Source organism: Pongo abelii, chromosome 9, assembly GCF_028885655.2.
Source record: "Pongo abelii isolate AG06213 chromosome 9, NHGRI_mPonAbe1-v2.0_pri, whole genome shotgun sequence".
NCBI classification, from domain to species: domain Eukaryota; kingdom Metazoa; phylum Chordata; class Mammalia; order Primates; family Hominidae; genus Pongo; species Pongo abelii.
Window position 1 is genome coordinate 113,102,831 of NC_071994.2, and position 19,736 is coordinate 113,122,566.

A 19,736-nucleotide genomic window follows, 5' to 3' on the forward strand; every position below is an offset into this window, starting at 1 on the left:
ACCAATAATAATCTGAGATTGTTACCCTTAGCCTGCTAGTACAAAGATAAAACATCAAATTGAGTTAGAGGAAATGTTATTTTTCTAGATCAATGCAGTCTATGGACTGAGATTCATAGATCTACTATACACATAAACACATGTAAAACTACCTAACACATAAAATGTTACCTATGTTATTAGCAATGTAATATTATCAGTGAGTTGAAAGTCAGCTACAAAATCTGAATGTCAATTGACCTCCACGTGCTTATCTTATGTCCAGATGGAAAAACGTTGGTTCAACTCATTGTTCATTGTCTTTTTAAAATCCATTCTTAAAAGAGAAAATATTAATTAAAGATTCATTGTCACTTTAGGGGAAAGAGAAAAGAAGAAGGTGGAGTGAGTGTCTAGCTTTATTCCACAGGAATTTGTCCTCGTCTCTGCTTCATTCAGCACTCTGAAAATTCCTTGGCAAAGTGTAGAATGTATATGCATCTCTATTAAATTTTTTCATCTGCTAGATTTGACTATTTGTTTCAACTATGCTCCTTTTTTTTTTTTTTTTTAAGAGATGGAGTCTTGCTCTCTTATCCACCCTGGGGTGCAATGGCACAATCATAGCTTACTGTAACCTTGAACTCCTGGGCACAAGTGATCCTCCCCTCTCAGCCTCCCAAAGTGCTGAGATTACAAGTGTGAGCCACCATGCACAGCCCAATTATGCTAATTTTGAGTATTAATTAAGACAACTGAGATTTTGGCTGCCCACCCAACATCACATTATGTTAAATTTAAGCACCATATGAATGTACTTCTTTAATAACTTCTTTACTATTTTCCTTGTTCTTCCACTTCACTATTTCTGCAAACCTCCTAATATAGACCATTCAGTCTATCTCCCTTTTCCTCTCCTACACCCTGCTAGCTCAGCATGAGCTGCTGGAGAAAACTCCCACATCAGTGCAAATTGGTGTCACAACCGAAGCAAGGCTTCCAAATGCAGCTGGCCATCAGCATTTCGCAGGAATGGCTCTCCTCCCTTGGCCAGGCCACACCACTCTCTCCTGATTCTCCTCCTGCCTCCCGTTTTTTGTTTCTCTGTCTTCTTTATAAGCTCTTTTTCTTCTTTTCTTAGATATTCATGCTTCCTGCGTTCTGGCTGGGGCTCTCATTCAACATGTCCCTCCTGGGAAATCTCAGGCACTGTGATAACTTTGACAATCTATACAAGCTAATGATTCCCAGATCCTTATCTCCAGCCCCAGGGCCTTCTGAGCTCCATGTCTGTAAGTTAATAGACATCTCTAGCTACATCATTAACACATTTTAAACACAAGTCCTAAAATTAATTCATTTTCTATCTCATCCAGCAACTCCTGTAATTCCAATTTTGATAAAGACCATCTTTTTGTGTGTGCATGTGTATACCTGGTTTGATCTCTGTTCCATTCTTTCTAGAATGTTTGATTGTATCCCACGTTCATTAGCAGGTGACCATATTGGCTGTTTCTCCAATAAAAAAATGAAACAGATCATGTGCCTGCACCTAACTAGTATTCAATAAATAGTTGCTGAATAAGTGAATCATTTCCATGATCCACTAGTTTAATAATCTTATCAAAAAAGACAATAAATATACTGATAAAACTTACATTTAAGAACCAGTGACCCCACTTTATACTCATGCTTTTCCTTTCCTAAATGCTGATGATCAATTCATTTACTATTTCACTTGGGGTACACATCAAGCTTATTGGTTTATAATTCATAAAGTCATGAGAATGAGTAGACACTTCCCCTTCTTTCTTTTGGAAATCAGAATTAAAATGGGTCTCTGTGGTTGTAAGGGAACATGCTCATGCTCTGTAATTCCTCATCGATTGTCATTTATGGTTCCACAACCTTACCTGCCCTTTCTTCCAGGAACCAATGACCTGGTTTATACAAACATGGCTAATATGAACTCATTTGGATAGCTCTTTGTGATTCTTAGAGAAATCTAAGAATTTAGATTCCTCTTACTAATATTTATTTTTCTCTTCTGACTGAAAATCCTTCTCTTCGACCAAGAAGAAAAAAATTCAAACACCAATTCAATATTTCTGGAATTTTTTCTCCTATTGTCTATTAACATTAATTTTCCTTAATCAATATTCTTTCCTTATTTTTCTAACTCTAAAAATGACTGTGAGACTCCACTTTTGTTGTCCTTTATGCTTTTTGCAAACCTCTACTCATTCTGGGTTTTAACTTTCCTGACTCAGCTTTTCCAGTTTCCCAACTCAGCTTTTCCAGTTTCCCAACTCAGCTTTTCCAGTTTCCCAACTCAGCTTTTCCAGTTTCCTGACTCCATTTCTGCTTAGTTTCTTTCATCTCCTTCCAGCTCACGGTTGCATTATTCTAAAATTAGTATTAAAATGCCAATAAATGCCTTAACAAATGATATTTATTGAGAATTTATTATGTGCTAGACACATCACATTCAATTTTTTAATTTTACCATACCCCGGGGGAATAGTTATTACTAAGATCCCTATATTATAGATGAGGAAATGAGACTTAATGAGATTCAGAAGTTTCCCAGTGTCACAGAGCTAGTAAACTACAGATCCAGAGGCTTAAGCCCAGGTCTGAATGACTAAAAGCCAAGACCCTACTGTCCAAGTTTAGTCTTCTTCTGTGTGAAAAGTACCGTAACACTGAGCTCACAAACTCAAAGGCTCCAGAAGCCATGTACTAATAGGAAATGCACATGAGTGAAGAGGGCCAAGTGTTTGCACAGCAAACACGTTGGAATATTCTTCCTTTCCACAAACATATTTTTTCCTTTTTTTGTTATCTTCACACTTTCAAGATAAATACATAGGGAAAAATATTCTCTAATTATGCAAAAAGTAATAATGAGAGTTTGATAAATGGCAGTGGATATTCAGGTTAAGGTAATCAACAAGAAGTAGGGACACTGCTGTGAACAGAAAAGCATAGTCCCCACTTCAATGGTTCTCAAGGTGTGGACTCTGACCCTGACCAGCAGCATCAGCATCACCTGGGAGCCTGTTAGAAATGCTAATTTGAGGGCCCCATCCAGGACCTACTGAATGAGAAATTCTAGGGTGTGGCCCAGAAAACTGTGGCTTAACAAGCCCCCCAGGTGATTTTGATGCACACTCAGGTTTGAGAAACACTGCTGTACCTAAAGGGAATACCTCCCGCTCCTCTCCAGCTGATTGTTTCCATGTGGGGAGTATGGATCTTAGGTCATCAGTGCCTGCATGTTCAAAGGGAAGCAGAAGTCTCCATTATTTTAATTCTCCCAATTATTAAATACTGCTTCAAATGTTTTTAATATGCAATAGGTGAAACAAAACACATGTAGGCTACTTCTGGCCTATAGACCATTCAGTAAATGACCACTGAACAGAACCTAAGTTATATTAAACATTAGAATTATTTTACTAGTAACTACTTACAGAAATATCAATTAATTGGCAAATGAAGGAAAGTCTCCTTTTCATTATAACCACTTGGTGTTTGGGAGAGCAATCTGCCCACCTTATAATAACATTTGATAGAGTTTAAATGTTTTGATCAAGGTTTTTTTTTTTTACCCTGCCTGGAATTATCAAGATATGATTCATGTTTGTGTTGTACTTGTAAGTATTATGAACTAAAACATTAGCTCTAAGTGATATGGACAGGAGACAGGGAAATGCTGGGTAGAAAAGGATTGTTCCCCAGCAAAGACCCCACCCTCAAGCCTGGAAACCAGAGGCCCTAAATGAGAACAGGCATTCCTGTATTTGCACCCAAAAGTTGCCTTTTGGCCCACCACACTCCCTATCCCGTACCCATATAAACCCCAAACTCCAGGCTCCATGAGCAGATGAACAGAAGAGCAGAAGAGCAGCAGAATGGTGGAGCAGAGAAAAGAGGATATGGAGCATCTGAACATCGAGAGGAGTTTGGCTGGGGCTGGTTGGAGAGGATATCGGCTGCTAGATGGCCAAACTCCAGGGGAAGATCATCTTCCCACTCCATCCCCTTTCCAGCTCCCCATCCATCCCACTGAGGGCCCCCTCCACTACTCGTAAACCCCCCACATTCACCAACCTTCAAGTCCATGTGTGACCTGATTCTTCCTGGATGCCAGACAAGAACCCAGGTACCAAGGGGTCACTGAGCTGGTTAACCCTTAAGCCATCTGCAGACAGCAGAGCTAAAAGAGCACTGTAGCACACCCACTGGGGCTTTGCAAGTCAGAGGCACCAACCACTAGATGCTACCATGGGGCCAGAGCTCAAAAGCACTCGCTCCAGCTCCTGCACCTACCTATCTGTGGGCTCCCCATCTCATAAGGGGTTTGAATGCACAGCGGCCAAACAGATCAGCCACACCCCGGTTGCATGTCCTGCAAGGGGGGTCAGGGAACTCTCCTGTTTCATAAGATTTAAATGGCAGCTCATAAACTAACATATTTTATGAAACTTTTTTCATTTTAATAATGCAGTGTGTATGTGTGTATGTATAGGATATGCTGAAGACTTTCAAATCAAATAAATCTAGTTCTATGTTTTAATCAGCCTGTGAAAGGCCTCTATCCAATATTTTATGATTTTGAGCTTTAATCATAGATGAATACCTCTGAGAACCTGCCAATACAAGGATACTGCCCATGGATCAAGCAGAGTTTGGGTCAAAGTGTTTCAGGAAAAGGAGCATCACGCATGAAGGTCCCAACATGGAATGGGTGGCGTATTTGAGAATGGAAATAAGATCACTGTAAAGAACAGCCCAGTATGAGGTTGCAGAAGTACAGAGAGCCCAGACTGTAGAAGGCCTTGTAGACTTCAGTAAGAACTGGGGGCTTTATTGTAAGGACAGTGAGAAACCACTGACAGATTTCAAAACAGCCATGATTCCCTAAACATTTAATCATTAAAAGATCAGTTTGGTTATATTATAGAGACTCAATGAGAAAGAGTAGCTATAAAGCAGATCAGTTAGAAAGTTATTCCAGGAGTCCTGTTGGGATGTGGTGCTGTGTTGGTGATAATAAAAATAAAGACAATTTCACAGATTTAATAAGTGCATGGGAAGTCAAATTGATGGTATTGTGGTTACTGATCAGACTTCAATAAACCAAAAGGCCGTGGTGCCAAGGGCCATCCCTAGAACCAGCCTGTAGCATTCATGCCCCAGCCTGCTCTGACTACAAAGCTGATGCTCTATTAAAATCCAATCTTCTTCCAGCTCCCTCAATCCATGCCTGGGCCAAGCTCCAGATTCACAGGCCTTGTGCTCTACATTTGCATGTGTGTATACTAGACTAAAGCAACTGCCACCTATAACTTCAATCCTATGTGAAATTATGCTGAGTTCCAAAACAATCAACTTCTGGAAAATGGCCTCTTTAAGTTAAATAGCCCAGCACAGTGGCTCATGCCTGTAATTCCAGCACTTTCGGAGGCTGAGGCGGGTGGATTGCTTGAGGTCAGGAGTTCAACACCAGCCTGGCCAACATGGCGAAACCCCATCTCTCCTAAAAAGATAAAAAAAATTAGCCAGGTGTGGTGGTGCACACCCATAATCTCAGCTCCTCAGGAGCCTGAAGCAGGAGAATTGTTTGAATCCAGGAGATGGAGGTTGCAATGAGCTGAGATCGTGCCACTGCACTCCAGACTGGGTGACAGAGCAAGACTACGTCTCAAAAAAAAAAAAAAATGATAAATATTCCTTCCCCTTTGTTTACTGTCTGAGAGTCTCAGATTTAGAGCCCCAATCTGTCTTCTCAATTATAAATTCTGATAAAGTCTGAACCCCTAAAATTAATCTTTCTATGTCTCATTTCCCTTATGAGAACAAGCCACATTAACACAATTTGGTCACACTGACCTAATAAAGGACTTTTTGCCCATCAGTGAAAATCTGAGACATAGTGTTGATGTCATACCTACATTGAAACACTGACTTCTCTGCTTAAGATATATTTACAATTTAGGACATCCTGGGTCCCCCAGGGAAAATGAAGTAAATTAACATCAAATATTTGTGTACTTCATTACCATCTTCATGAAAATGTAGTAGAGAAACTTTCACAATCTGCTTATTTCCCTTAGGAAGTGGGAAATTCAGGATTACAAATACTTATCAAAGAAAGACTATAGCCTACCCAAATAAAAGGAAATACTAGGTCAAAAATATAAGTAGCACATAATTCAACACAATGCCTAAATGAGCACCTTTTGAAGTACAATAATTGTTTGGAAATTTTTCATCAGCTAAGAACTATTTTTTCAACCGAGGGGTGACTAAATGCAGGTTGGGGCAATACAATATTTACTTATTCCATTCAGTAAACAAGTGAAAATGTGAACCAAAATTAAGAAAATATAATTGTATGGTTCTGTATAATGACCCATGCTTTCTACCTATCCTCAGACCCACTTTCCTTATTATAGAGTCCTTTATTAGGTATGGGTCAGATACACACTGTGGATAAAAGGGAGACACCATGAGGTCCAGCAGGAAATAGACTTGGCAGATTTAGGACAGGAAACCCGGCCCTATCAATACTTCTGAGGTAGAGGAAAGAGCTCCCTTTCCTCTCCTAAGGCACTAGGACCCTAGGGAGATGGAAACCCTAGGCACCCAAGAAACATGGACGGAAAGAAGGCAGGTAGACCTATCCCTTCACCCTAGGTGTTCTTCAGTGGTACTGCAGAGGCAGTGTTTAGTGGGATGGAGGCCTGCCCAACGCATCCTGATGATAACTGGCTAGTGAGAAGAAATGATGGGACATAAGAAAGGGATGTCCCATTTTCATGGAAGAATTGGGGATTTTATACATTATTCACTATAAGCCTACCTGGAACTACCCCTGGCTTGGTGAAGTTAGGAGTGAAGTTGATGACAGAGGCAGCCCCCAGTTATTCCAAGGCAAAAAAAAAAAAAGTAGGTAAGAATTCCATTACTACTGTATTTCTCAGGATGATTAAAACAAACAATCCTGGGATTTAGAATTGATGTTGGGAAAGGTTTATATTAAATATAGAAACTACATAGTGATGAAGGAATCAGCAGGCAAAACTTATCACTTCTCTGAATACTGTTCCTTATATAGAGTTTTCTTCGTAAACCCTTAGTGTATTATAATCAGTAACCATAGCAGCATATGGATTTGAATATATGCTTTTAAATTCCATATAATTGGCAAAATGTGCAGTTGAATTGTTGCTTGGTGTGATTTCTTTTTCTGCTCAACAGGGATAAGTGGGTGTCAAGTTGGACTACTCTATAAAACAGAACTGAAATGTTTTTCCCACAAGGTCATGGAGAAGAAAACTGAGCAAAGAAGCTGACTTATATTTGAGAGACATGGGTCTAATATTTAATCAAGCATCTCTACAACAGGCACTTTACCTAGGCTAAATAACTTAATCCTCCTCAAGCCAACTGAGGCATACTTATTACTTTAAAGATAAAGAATCAGACTTAGGAATTTAAGTAGCTGACCAAAGGTCACACAGCCAGCACATGGCAAAATGAGGATGTGTTTGTATATTTCACATGGGTATTTCAGATTCCAAAGTCTGTGCATTTTCCTAGGACATCCTAGTTACCATCTGGGCCATTTTCCAAATGAAAGGACCAATAATTAGTTTCTTTCCTCCTTTTAAAGATGAGAAAACTGTACCTCATAGTGGTTAGCTGTCTTCTCAGTCACATAATTATTGTGCCACAAAACTCAAGCCCAGGACTTCTAAGTCCCTTTCCAGGACTGTTTCCATTATGAGATGACTGTGACATTCTAATCCCAGTTTACCATTGTTTAAATAAGCCATTTATAACTTTTGTTGACCATATACTATTTAACCTAGGTGATATCTAGGATCACCCTGTCTCTTAAAATCTAGACAAGACTATTTCTGGTCTCCAGCACACCCGATATTGAAAGTCCAATTCCCTCTGCAAGATTTCCATGTATTTCTCCAGGGCTTATGTTCTCCTGAGTGCCTCTTGCTTCAGCTAATTTCTTGTTCTGCACTTTGGCACCTTGCAAATTTTTCTTTATTCCCACTGGGTTCTTGAACTGGTATTCCGCTATCTTCCTTGGTTTTACACACAAACACAAAAAATCATTCACACAAAGACTTTGGGTAGCAGGTTTTATAGAAAGCTTAGAGAAATTAGGAAATATACAGGGTTTGCACAGTTGACCCATAAACAATTAGATCTGAATAACAGTCAACCTAGTTCTATAGTCTCTCTGCTGATTTCTCACATTGCTCAGCCATTTTCTCTCCTATATGACCCCTGCCCCTATCAGCAATTTTGTTTTAAATGAAAAATCATCCTACCTTCCATTTGTTCTGCCCTAAGACTTCTCAATCCTATCATGGGGATAGGATTTTTCATTCCCAAATACTCCATCAAGATGTATTCTGGATTCCTGTAGCTTAAAGGGAAACTTTTACAACGTCCAAAGCCCTTGATGTCCTGCAACTGAAGGAGGAGGACGTCCTTAAATTCCTTGCAGCAGGAACCCACTTAGGTGGCACCAACCTTGATTTCCAAAGGAAAAGTGACAGCATCTACATCATCAGGCTGAAGAGGATCTGGGAGAAGCTTCTGCTGGCAGTTCATCTATTGTTGCCATTGAAAACCCTGCTGATGTCAGTGTCATGTCCTCCAGGAATCCTGGCTGGTAGGTTGTGCTCAAATTTGCTACTGCCACTGGAGCAAATCCTATTGCTAGCTCCTTTACTCCTGGAACCTTCACTAACCCAATCCAGGCAGCCTTCCAGGAGCCGTGTTTTTTGGTGGTTACTGATCCCAGGACTAACCACCAGCTTTTCACAGAGACATCTTATGGTAACCTGCCTACCATTGCTCTGTGTTCCACAGATTCACCTCTGTGCTCTGTGGGCATCTCCATCCCATGCAACAACAAGGGAGTTCACTCAGTGGGTCTGATGTGGTGGAGACTGGCCCAGGAAGTTCTGCACACAAGTGGCACCATCTCCTGTGAACACTCATCAAGGTCATGCCTGATTTCTACTTCCATGGAGATCCTAAAGAGATTGAAAACGAAGAACAGGCTGCTGCTGAAAAGACTGTTACCAAGGAGGAATTTCAGAGTGAATGGACTGTCCTAGCTCCTGACTCCACTGCTACTCAACCAGAGGTTGCAGACTGGTCTGAAGGCGTGCAGGTGCCCCTGTGGCCATTCAGCCGGTTTCGACTGAAGACTACAGCATTCAACCTGCCATGGAAGAATAGTCTGCAGCTCCCCTGGCTCAGGCCACTGAAGGGGTAGCAACCACCACCAAGTGATTTTAAGTTGTTCTTCCATAGGCTCTTAAGCAACATGGAAATAAGATTGATGGTAAATAAACATCCATTTTTATAATTTTTTTAAAAAAGATATTTTCAAGCCCATTCCTCCCCAAAGCAAATTCTACTATGAACTATTTTAAAAAGAAAGGACATTTTTTTTCTTTTTTTACCACCCACCAACTATATCACATGTTCTGAGAAGTACACAGGGAGAAAATCTGTCCTAAAACAGTAAGTAGCTAACCTAATGAGAAAATAAATGCACAGAACTCAACGTCTCTTGGGCCTCACCAGCCTATAAAAACAATGAGGTCACATAACATTTACCCATATGGTCTCTTCAGCAAGCCCGCCTAACCCCAGGAACCCTAGCAAGGACAATCTAAGAGAAATTCAGCCAATCCAACTATGAAAACTATATAACTCACAATTAGAAGGGGGAAAGATGTCTGAAGGCTGAAGAACGGAGTTAATAGGATGACCATGGGTTAACAAAATGGCCCACCTTAGGTTCAAGGTGGCTGTTTAGATTTCTGAACTTCAGCCACCAGGATTCAATGATATAGCTTCTAAATGTCTGTTTGTTTGTTTGTTTGTTTGTTTGAATCTATTTTAGTTTTGCCATTAAAAAAATAAACTAGGGTTATCTGGGATTTCCATTTCTGACCAAATTGAAAGTATTAATATTCAGAAAGCAACTGACCATGGAAATTGGTTTTTCATGTTACTTATGATTTTGTTACAAGGATGAGAAAAACTAGTAAAGTCTGTGAAAGAGTAGTTTTGCCAACCAATTTTTAAACGATGAAGCTACCAAGGATTCTCTATCCCTTGTTCACAATTTCAAAATCCAAAGAGCTCTGAAACTCTTGAGTTTTTAATTCACAAAGTTCTGGCAATGTCATCTGGTAGCAGAACCTGAACTGAACACGTATGAGGCTGCTTGTGGTCTTTATTCATCCCACTTCATGAGAGGAGTTCTGTGTTTCCCGTAGAAACATGAAAATGTTTGATCACAGGGTGTTCCTCCAACTACACTGAAGGAAGTGTGTAAAATATGCAATGCAGAGTTTACCCTTCAAAAGTCTTGAGTTCCAATCCACATTTGGCTCCAAGGGTTTCAGAGAAAGGATTATGGATCTACATTGGTATCTGCTAGAGGTAAGTGAAGGCAAAGGGAGGGGAAGCCAAGGGAAATAGGGGAAGCTCTTATGGTTCCAAGGACCCCATTTTCAGAAGCACTAATTAGAACATGTGATCTGTCAAAGGGAGAGAACATCAGATATGGGACTGTGTTGTAGACATGTAGAGTCTAGCGGAAGTTATGGCAAGTGAGAATATTTGGGAAACCCTGCTAAGTCCTCCAGTCGAAGCCAGATTTACCTACTGGAAACTGCTGCCCAGCCACTCACCACTCCCTACAATGTAAGGGATAAGGCTAGAACTATAAGATCACAGACATTCTTGGTGGAAGTTTTCCAAGCCTCTCCTTTCTCTCCTTTTATTAAAAAAAAAAAAAACTGATCATTTTAGTTATTTAAAGTTCCCTCAGTGCTAATATGATTTAGGAAAAACAAAGATTATTTTAAAAAGAAAAAAAGAGATGAGAGTAAATAAGGCACTACTGAAGTAGTTCTTTAACTTGGCTCACATCAGAATCACTTGGGAAGCTTTTTCAACTATTGATCCCTAAGCCATCCCACCCCTGCTCTACCCCCACAACCCACTGAATAAGGAGCTCCTGAGTTGGTTTCAAGGCATATGGAGCTCTCAAAGTGCCACAGGTAATTTCTATGTGTAACGGGGTTGAGAACTACTGCTTAAATTTTTTTTTAATCTTTAAAGAGGGAGAAAGAAAAAGACCTTTTCCCTATTTCTATATAAGAAAGTTCCTAGGATCCAGAAAAGCTCAAACAGGGGTAGTAAGTACACTTTGCCAGGGGTAGTAAGTACACTTTGCCGTTGTCTTAATCACATGTGCTAACCACACAAAGGAAGTTTCACTTCTGTAAAAACTATCAGTTTCTCTTTCATACTTATCATTTGCAGTCATAGATGCGTTAAGCAATTTTCAGCCAATGATTTTATCTTCTTCATTCCTGAGCTTGTGGATATACCCTACATTTAGGTCCTATCAAGGATTAAGGGAATATCCGCTACACGTCAGAAGAAAAACCAGCTTCTCAGAAATTCTCTGGTGTGTTGGATGGAATTTAGCAAAATGTCTTCAATAGAAAGTCAACTTCTTTTCTTTCTTCTGCTGGAATATCTACACAATAAATTTCATATTCCTTATATGTATGACCAAGCAATTTGGTTCTCTCTTCTTTCTTCTGAACCACCTCAATGTGGGGAAAATGTTGTAAGCTAGTTTCCCTCTTATCTTTAAAATATGGCTCCATGAATGCTTTCTCTTTGAGTTTATCATGTTTATCCCCATGAGTGTTTGGTTTCTTGGTGGAGCTGAAGATTCCTCCTCTTCATCTACTAGTTGGGGGATATTCTTCACGTGTTGTCCTATTGAACATATCTTGCAAACTATCATTTATTTTTCATTCTGCATTTGGACTTTTTCTCCCTTCTCCTCCTTTAGGTCTTCTTCTCAGAGAGGCTACCTTGATCCCTGGGTTAAATAAGTTTCCCTGTTATTGTTTCTCAGAACACAATGCTTTTCTTTCATAGCATTCACCAGAATTTAATTAAATGCTTATTGCAGTGCTTATTTATTTAATGTCTATTTTCCTACTAGATAATAGGACATTTAAGGTCAGAAACCCAGTCTATTTTTTGTTGTCGCTTAGTTTGCTTGGGTTTTTGTTTTTATTTTTTGTTTGTTTGTTTTTGCTTTGTCGTTTTTGGTGGGTTTTCTCGGGAAGAAGGGGAAGGCTTTTGCTTTTTTTAAATTATTGTGCACCCAGTCAGTAACACTGACACATAGTAAATGATAAATAAATATTCATTGAATCTGTATATTAAATATCCCAGAAACTCTAGGCTGAGGTCACTGGATTTGTTCATCAGAAAGTCACAGGGGACTTTATAAAAAAGTGTCATTAAAAAGCAAAAATGGCTGGAAACCAGAAGGCAAAGGACTGAAGAAGGGCTGGGAGCCCAGGGAAAGGAGGCAAAACACACTTGCCTTTGCATAGCAGGACTTGTGATCATCATAGTAAACACAAAAGTGTCCAAAACACAAGACTCCAATCAATGACTCATGCCGATCAAGAACGTTTATTTCAGAATGGCACATAATTGTGATTCAGAATGAACACCTTGATGGTGCTTTATTTGCTAAGGTAAATGCTTAATAGCAGCTTGTGTTGTTGGCCTTTATTTAAATGTCAGTAAAACTCTCTCCCACAGATATTACATTTTATAATTCATCACTCATGAAGTCTTCTTTAATCAACTTTGCCTTAAGTGTTTCAAATTCTTGTCAGGCCCATTCATTTCTCTTGTAATGATCTAAGAATTAGTTCTAGGTAGCAAAATGACTATGTTCTTTCTGAGCACATTTTTCCTAAGAGTTTGAAAACATTTGTCTACATTAATCTGAGTTATTATGCAGTGGGGCCCAAGCCACAGCAAACACAGTGTAATGAGTAGCATCTGTCAACCCTAATGGCAAAGGTTGTCAAGCATTCTCAAGCCCTTTGCATTTTTATGACAAATAAAATAAATTGATACATACATTCAGTGAGTCAGTCAATTAACACTTGTGGGAGCAACAGCCGTAAGTCACATCTGGTAATAAAATGGCATATACAACGCTATGCCCACCTCGTGGAGTTTATAGTCCAAGTAGAGAGACAGACATGAAAGCAATAAGACCAACAAAAAGTTACAGCAGCTATGATGGAGGCAAAAGTAATTGATTTTTCTAAATGTTGGATGCTGAGTGTGGTGGCTCACACCTGTAATCCCACTTTGGGAGGTTGAGGTGGGTGGATTGCTTGAGCCCAGAAGTCCGAGACCAGCATGGGAAACATGGCAACCCCATCTCTACAAAGAACTTAAAAAACAGCTGAGCACGGTGGTGTGTGACTGTAGTCCCAGCTATTCAGGAGGCTGAGGTGGGAGGATCATCTGAGCCTGGGGAGGTCAAGACTGCAATGAGCTGTGATCAATCCACTGCTTCCCAGCTTGGGCAACAGAGAGAAAAGAAAAAAAACAAAGCTGGAGTTTAGGGTAATATGGGAGTCAGACTGGCTTCTTGACTCAAGCTGTGTCTTAAAAACTGAGCACACATGGGGGTTAAAGTGGGAGGAGTAACAGGAAGAAAGGGTGGTCCAGGCATAATGAAGAAATGTATCAAAGCTTCAGAGGATGAAACAGCATGGCTCTGGACATGCTAATGGTTAGATGCCTGCAAGTTGCTAGGCATAGAGGGGAGCTCAGGGAGAAATAAGGTAGGAGAGGAAAGCAGTGGCCAGGTATTGGAGAGTCTTGTGTGCCATATTAAGCAGTTTGGATTATATTCTCTTGGCAATGTGGAGTCTCTGGAGTATTTCAAATAGGAAGTGACTTGGTGAGATGTATTATATGATTTAGAGAGTTCACTCTGGCAGTTGTGCAGAGATTGAATGAGACAGTTTGGGGCCTGAAGACCTTTTATTCATTCATTCAAACACTTTTAAGTGCCTTTAAAATACTAGATACTTTAAGTAGTAGATATCCCTAGAGCTGTCCTAAGCTCTAGGGGTACAGTAATGAACCAAAGAGACAAGATCTCTGCTCTCATGGAGCATTCCAGCAGGGGCATATATATATATAATAACAAGAAAAGTGAATACATAAACAAGAAAAATAGAAGATAGCATGAATCTCTGTGCAAAAATTCAAATAGGCTGGTATAAAAGAAAGTATCCAGTGGGGACTTAAAATTCTGTGGCTAAGAAAGACCTCTCTGAGCAGAATCTGAGCGACAAGAAACCCATTCTATTGTAGGATTGGGAGGAGAGTATTCTAGGCAAAGGAACAGCTAATGCAAAATCCCTAAGAGAGAAAGAGCTTGGCCAGCTCAAAAAATGGAAAGAAGACCAACATGGCCAGCAAAAAGAGAGCCAGAAGAAGATGGTAGGCAGTGACATGTGATAAGTAGACCAAGGCTAGAATTCAAAGGCCATAAGGTTTAGGGCAATGTGTTTGGATTTTGTTTTAAGGGCCATAGGAAATAACTATATAGTTTTCGGTGGGTAAATGATATGGGAAGGTGTATATTTTTAAGGGATAACTGGCTGCTCTATAGAAGGTAGACAAGAATAGAAGTAGAAAGAAGTCAGGAAACTATTGAAGTGGTCCTCAGGGGAGAGATCAACATGTACCAGGGAGAGAGTAGTGGAGATGGAGAGAAGCAGATGGAATTGGGATATGTTTGTGGGCAGAGTTAAAAAATAACTTGCTGGTGGATTAGATATGGAAGAAAAAATAAAAAGTGGAATCAAAGAACACTGATGAATGTTTGGCATGTGCAATGGGCAGATGGTGGTAATGTTTACTGAGAAAGGAGCAGATATGAGAAAGGGAAATGAGAATTCCTATTGGGCCATGTTAAATTTGAGATAACTATTGCATTCCAGAGGAGATGTCACGTCAGCAAGTGGATGCACACTTCCAATGAAAGTCAAAACTATAGGTAAAGATTTGGAAATAACCCCCACATAGTATTTATTTCTAAAGCCCTGGGAATAGGTGGGACAGTAGGGAGATAGTGTAACTTGAGGAAAAGGGAGTACCCAAGAATAGGCTCTGAATGCTGAGGAGTTGTAAATACGGTTTTTTTAAAAAGCCACAAGATATCATGGCATCATGAAAGCCAAGAAAAGAATGAATGGCTTTAAAATATGATTTTAAAGTAGGATACCATTACAACAGGCAGGGCTTCCTTTCAGCAAGCTTGCTTAGCCATGTCTCAGTCATCTTCGTAACCTTAGTGATTAACACAATGTCTTAGCACTGATAATAAATTAATCTTGCCAAGCCTAAAGAGCAAGCAAGAGGCCTGGGTCAAAGGTTTGCATAGACATAGGAATCTCCAAAATTGAAGTTATTTGAGTAAGGGGGTGAGATCACCCAAGATCAGTGTAGAATGAGATGAAAGCCAAGGACAGACACAACCCTGCAAATAACAACTTGTAGCAGGTAGCAATGCAAATGGAGAAGGAACATTCAGGGAGATAGGAGTGGAGCCAGAAGAGTGTTGTTATGGAGGAGTAGTGTGGAATGCTACAAAGGAGTGAAGAGTTTGCTAGTAGACTGTAGAGAACAATAGTGTAAAATACACAAAGAGAAACTTGGTTGTGGTGGGTGAAGAAGAGGTAAGAAACAAGGAAAGTAAGTGTGGACTATTCTTCCAGGAATCCCATCTATGAAGAGAAGGGGAGAGGTTAGAAGGGTCCAAGATCACAGGAAGTTTATAAATTTGCAAGGAGAGAGCCAGTAGAATAAAGATGTCAGAAATGCAGGTGACTGTTGGTGGGAATGCAAAATGGTGCAGTCATAAGGAAAACACTATGGCAGTTCCTCAAAAAATTAAAAACAGAATTATCATATGATCCAGCAATTCCATTTCTGAGTATAGACATAAGAAAACTGAAAGCAGAGTTTTGCAGAGATATTTGTATACCCAGGTTTATAGCAGCATTATTCACAATAGCCAAAAGTTGGAAGCAACCCAAATATCCATCCATGGATGAGTGCACAGACATTGTATGTATTCCATACACACAATGGAATATCATTCAGCCTTAAAAGAAAGGACATTCTGACACGTGCTACAGCATGGATAAAACTTGAGGACATTATGCTAAGTGTAATAAGCCATGCACAATACAGCAAGTATGTATGATTCCATTTATATGAAGAACCTAGCATAGGCAAATTCATGGAGTCAGCAAGTAGAATGGTGGTTGCCAGAGCAGGAGAGACAGAAGAATAGGGAGGTATTATTTAATGGGCATTTAAGTTTCTGTTTTGCAAGATGAATAGAGCTCTGGAAATTGGTTGTACAATGATGTGAATGTACTTGACACTACTGAGCTTTCCACTTAAAATGGTTAAGATGGTAAATTGTATGTTATGTGGATGTGAGTAAAATTAAATTTTTTTAAAAATGTACATGAACAGCAAAGGTAGAGCAATCATGAGATTGGTGAAAAGAGACCCATCTTGCTCTGAGGCTGAAGAAAGGGAGTTGAAGGAGATGCAGGTGAGGATAAGTTTGTAGATATCAGGACTAAAAGCCAAGGGTGGCATGCCCTTTAACGTTGATGTTCTCTCTTAAGTGTAAGGTAAGATCATCAGTGAGAAAGAGGAGAGCAGGCAGGAGTCACTCCAATCCCAGTGATCCGCGATGATGTTTGAGAAAGAGCAGAATGAGATCATTTCTGCAGAGGAACCAAACCTTATGTTTGCCCTCTCTTCTCCTGTTAAACATCTTTCCTACATATATAATGTGTTATTATAGTCAGTCAATGAGAACAAGGAATCTCATTTCACAAATAAATAAAAAATCTTGCATTTGAAAATATCCAGATTTATATCAAACCCAGCATCCAAATTATGTCTTTTGTTCTGGTTTTACAGTACCAATAAAATCATGACTTCCACAGATAGCTTTGAAAATTTTTTTATTTGTTGACAGCTTACCTTGCAATCTCAGGTTGTTCTTAAATAAAAATATCTAGAAACAGAAAAAGAGGAATAGTAGTACTTTTCCTTTTAAATTTGAAAATTTATATCTAAGAGTTCCTTTCATTTTTTTATAATGTCAGAAAAAAAAGCACTCATAATATACAAAAAGCACCAAAATATCTACCATGAAATATCATGGCACAGCAGCACTCTTTTTTCCCCACCTGATTATTAATGCCAGTAAGAATGGAGCAGAACAGATGCACCTAAACCTTGCCTGGCATTTTGTTTATCACAGTACACATGTGCAGTAATATTGTATTTGCTTGTCAAATTTTATGTGTATCGTTACATGCAGGCTTGAATTTTAAAATAAGCAGTGTAGGGCAGCACCATTTTTAATCAAAGAAGTTTTACACTTTTGGTTTTATTCATAAATATTTCAGTATGTATTTCTTACAGCTGGGAACTCATTTTTTAAAAACATAACAATACTATTATTACATCTAAAAATGTTAATAATTCCTTAATATCATCAAATGTCTACTTAGCATTTAAATTTCCCCAATTTATTTTTTCATTGTTTAAATAAGGATCCAAGTAAACTCCATATTTGCAACTGGTTGATGTATACTACAGATGTATACCTACAGATTGAAGTGTCTTTCAATCTATACGTTCCTGTTCTTTCTTTTTTTTTTCCCCAGCCTCTTTTTTATTGAAATTGAACAATGGGCCAGGAACTATGTGAGGTCCTTGTATTCATTTGCTAGAGTTGCCACAATAAAATCACAGACTGGATGGCTTAAACAGAAATATATTTATTTATTTTTTGAGTTTATTTACAGCTAAAGTGAAAACTAAGTATGTTACTGAAAGATGATATTATCTCCTAAACTGCAAGCTACTTTCAGGCAGAAATTGATAACCAGGTCACATGGTTTATTAATGACATAGTGTATTCCTTCATTCAATAAATATTTATTGGGTGTCTGTATGTGGCAGATGCTGTACTGGGCACTTCAGAGAAGAAAATAAAAAAGCATGAAGTCTCCCTCCACAAAGACATATCTGGAGGAGCAGACTGACATGTCCATATGTAACAACTGTACACTGTACACAAGCAAACAAACAGCAAGCTCAGGGCAGAAGGTATGACTGCATCCTCTCTTCCCTCAAATGTTCCATGGTTAAGTCTAGAGGTGCAGCCTCTAGCTGTCATTGACATGATGTATAAAAATGAAGCCTGGTTTGAATTTAGAAGCTATTAAACTAAAAATTAGATTCATAAGGAGACTGAGTAATCAGAATAACAGCAGATAAAAGCCAGTGGGAGATGATTTTTCAGAATCTAATATTCTTCGTTAAGCCTCAGACAATTAAACCGTGAGGCTGATTGTGCCACCTTTGGAATATTTCAACTTTATGTCCACTGGGAATCTATCTTTGAGTGATATTACAGATAATACTGAAAAAAATGCTTGTTTTGGAAAAAAATAAAAGGAGTAAGAGAACTAAACCTTATAATTATTAATGTTTAAAAGTCCCTGCTTTTTAATTTCTTCAAGTTAAAAGCTACCTGGCATCGTCCTGAACTCTAAGTGAAATAGCTAGAGGATTAAACAATTATTAAAAATATAATATTCAGTTATAGTACATCAATAAGCAATATGACAAAAAGTTAGAAATGAATAAACAAAATGTCAGGGGTACTTAGACACAACTGACTATCATAAAGAATAGGGAACTGCTCTCTGGAGGCTCCAGAATGTACTTTAAATGAAGTTAGAAATTTATGGTCTCTCTTAATGAAATGCCATAGGTAATCAGGGCAACATAAATGTGTACATAAGTGGGCAATGCTGCTGATATCCCATGAGAAATGGAACTAGATATTCTATAGGTCCTAAAATTTAGTGATTGCCCCCTCCTAGGCCACCTCTTCCTGGCTGGAGCCCAGTAAATGGCACTCTCAGGGGACATTCTGTGGAGTCACAATGTGAAATGGATCTGCATGGATATGAATATCAGACTAAGAGTGGAGGTTTCTCTCCATGGTGGTTCATAAAGACATATTGCTCTCATAAAGATTTAGCAGTGATTATCAACTATGTTTGAAGGCGGAAGACAAGCAAACAAGTAGTAAATTAGTCTATCTCTTTGGTTTAGAGCTTATGGTTTAATTCATATTTGTAATTAAACAGCCCAGAAATTACACCAGGAATGTTCCCCTTTCTGTCCTGTCATTTTTCCCATCTATTGTTTGGGTCATTTCCAGTGATATATAAACACAAGTTGATCTTTATCACCTTATAAACATGTTCTTTCTGGATTCTACTTCCCCTTTTAGCTATGCCCATATCTCTGATCTCCTTCACACAAAACTTCTCAAAAGATTTGACTATTCACTGCTTCCAATGTCCCCCTCCAATTTTCTGTTATCACACTCTAATTAGGTTTTTGCCACTACCACTCCACAAAACTGCCTTGCCAAGGTTACGGATAATCTTCACATTGCTGTATTCGTCAGTGCTCAGTCCTCATCTCACTTAACATACCTGCAGCATTTGATACAGTCGATCACATCCAGCTTCTTAGAAATACTTTCTTCACTTAGAGGTATGACCACACACTGCTGTTTGCTTTGCTAGTTTAGCCTCTTCTTCAAGCCCAGGGGTTGGTCCTCAGGCCTCTTCTTTGTCTACACATCTTGGGATCTGATGGCTTTGAATATGTTGACAACTGCCAGATTTACACCTCCAGAAATCTTGACTCATTATCCA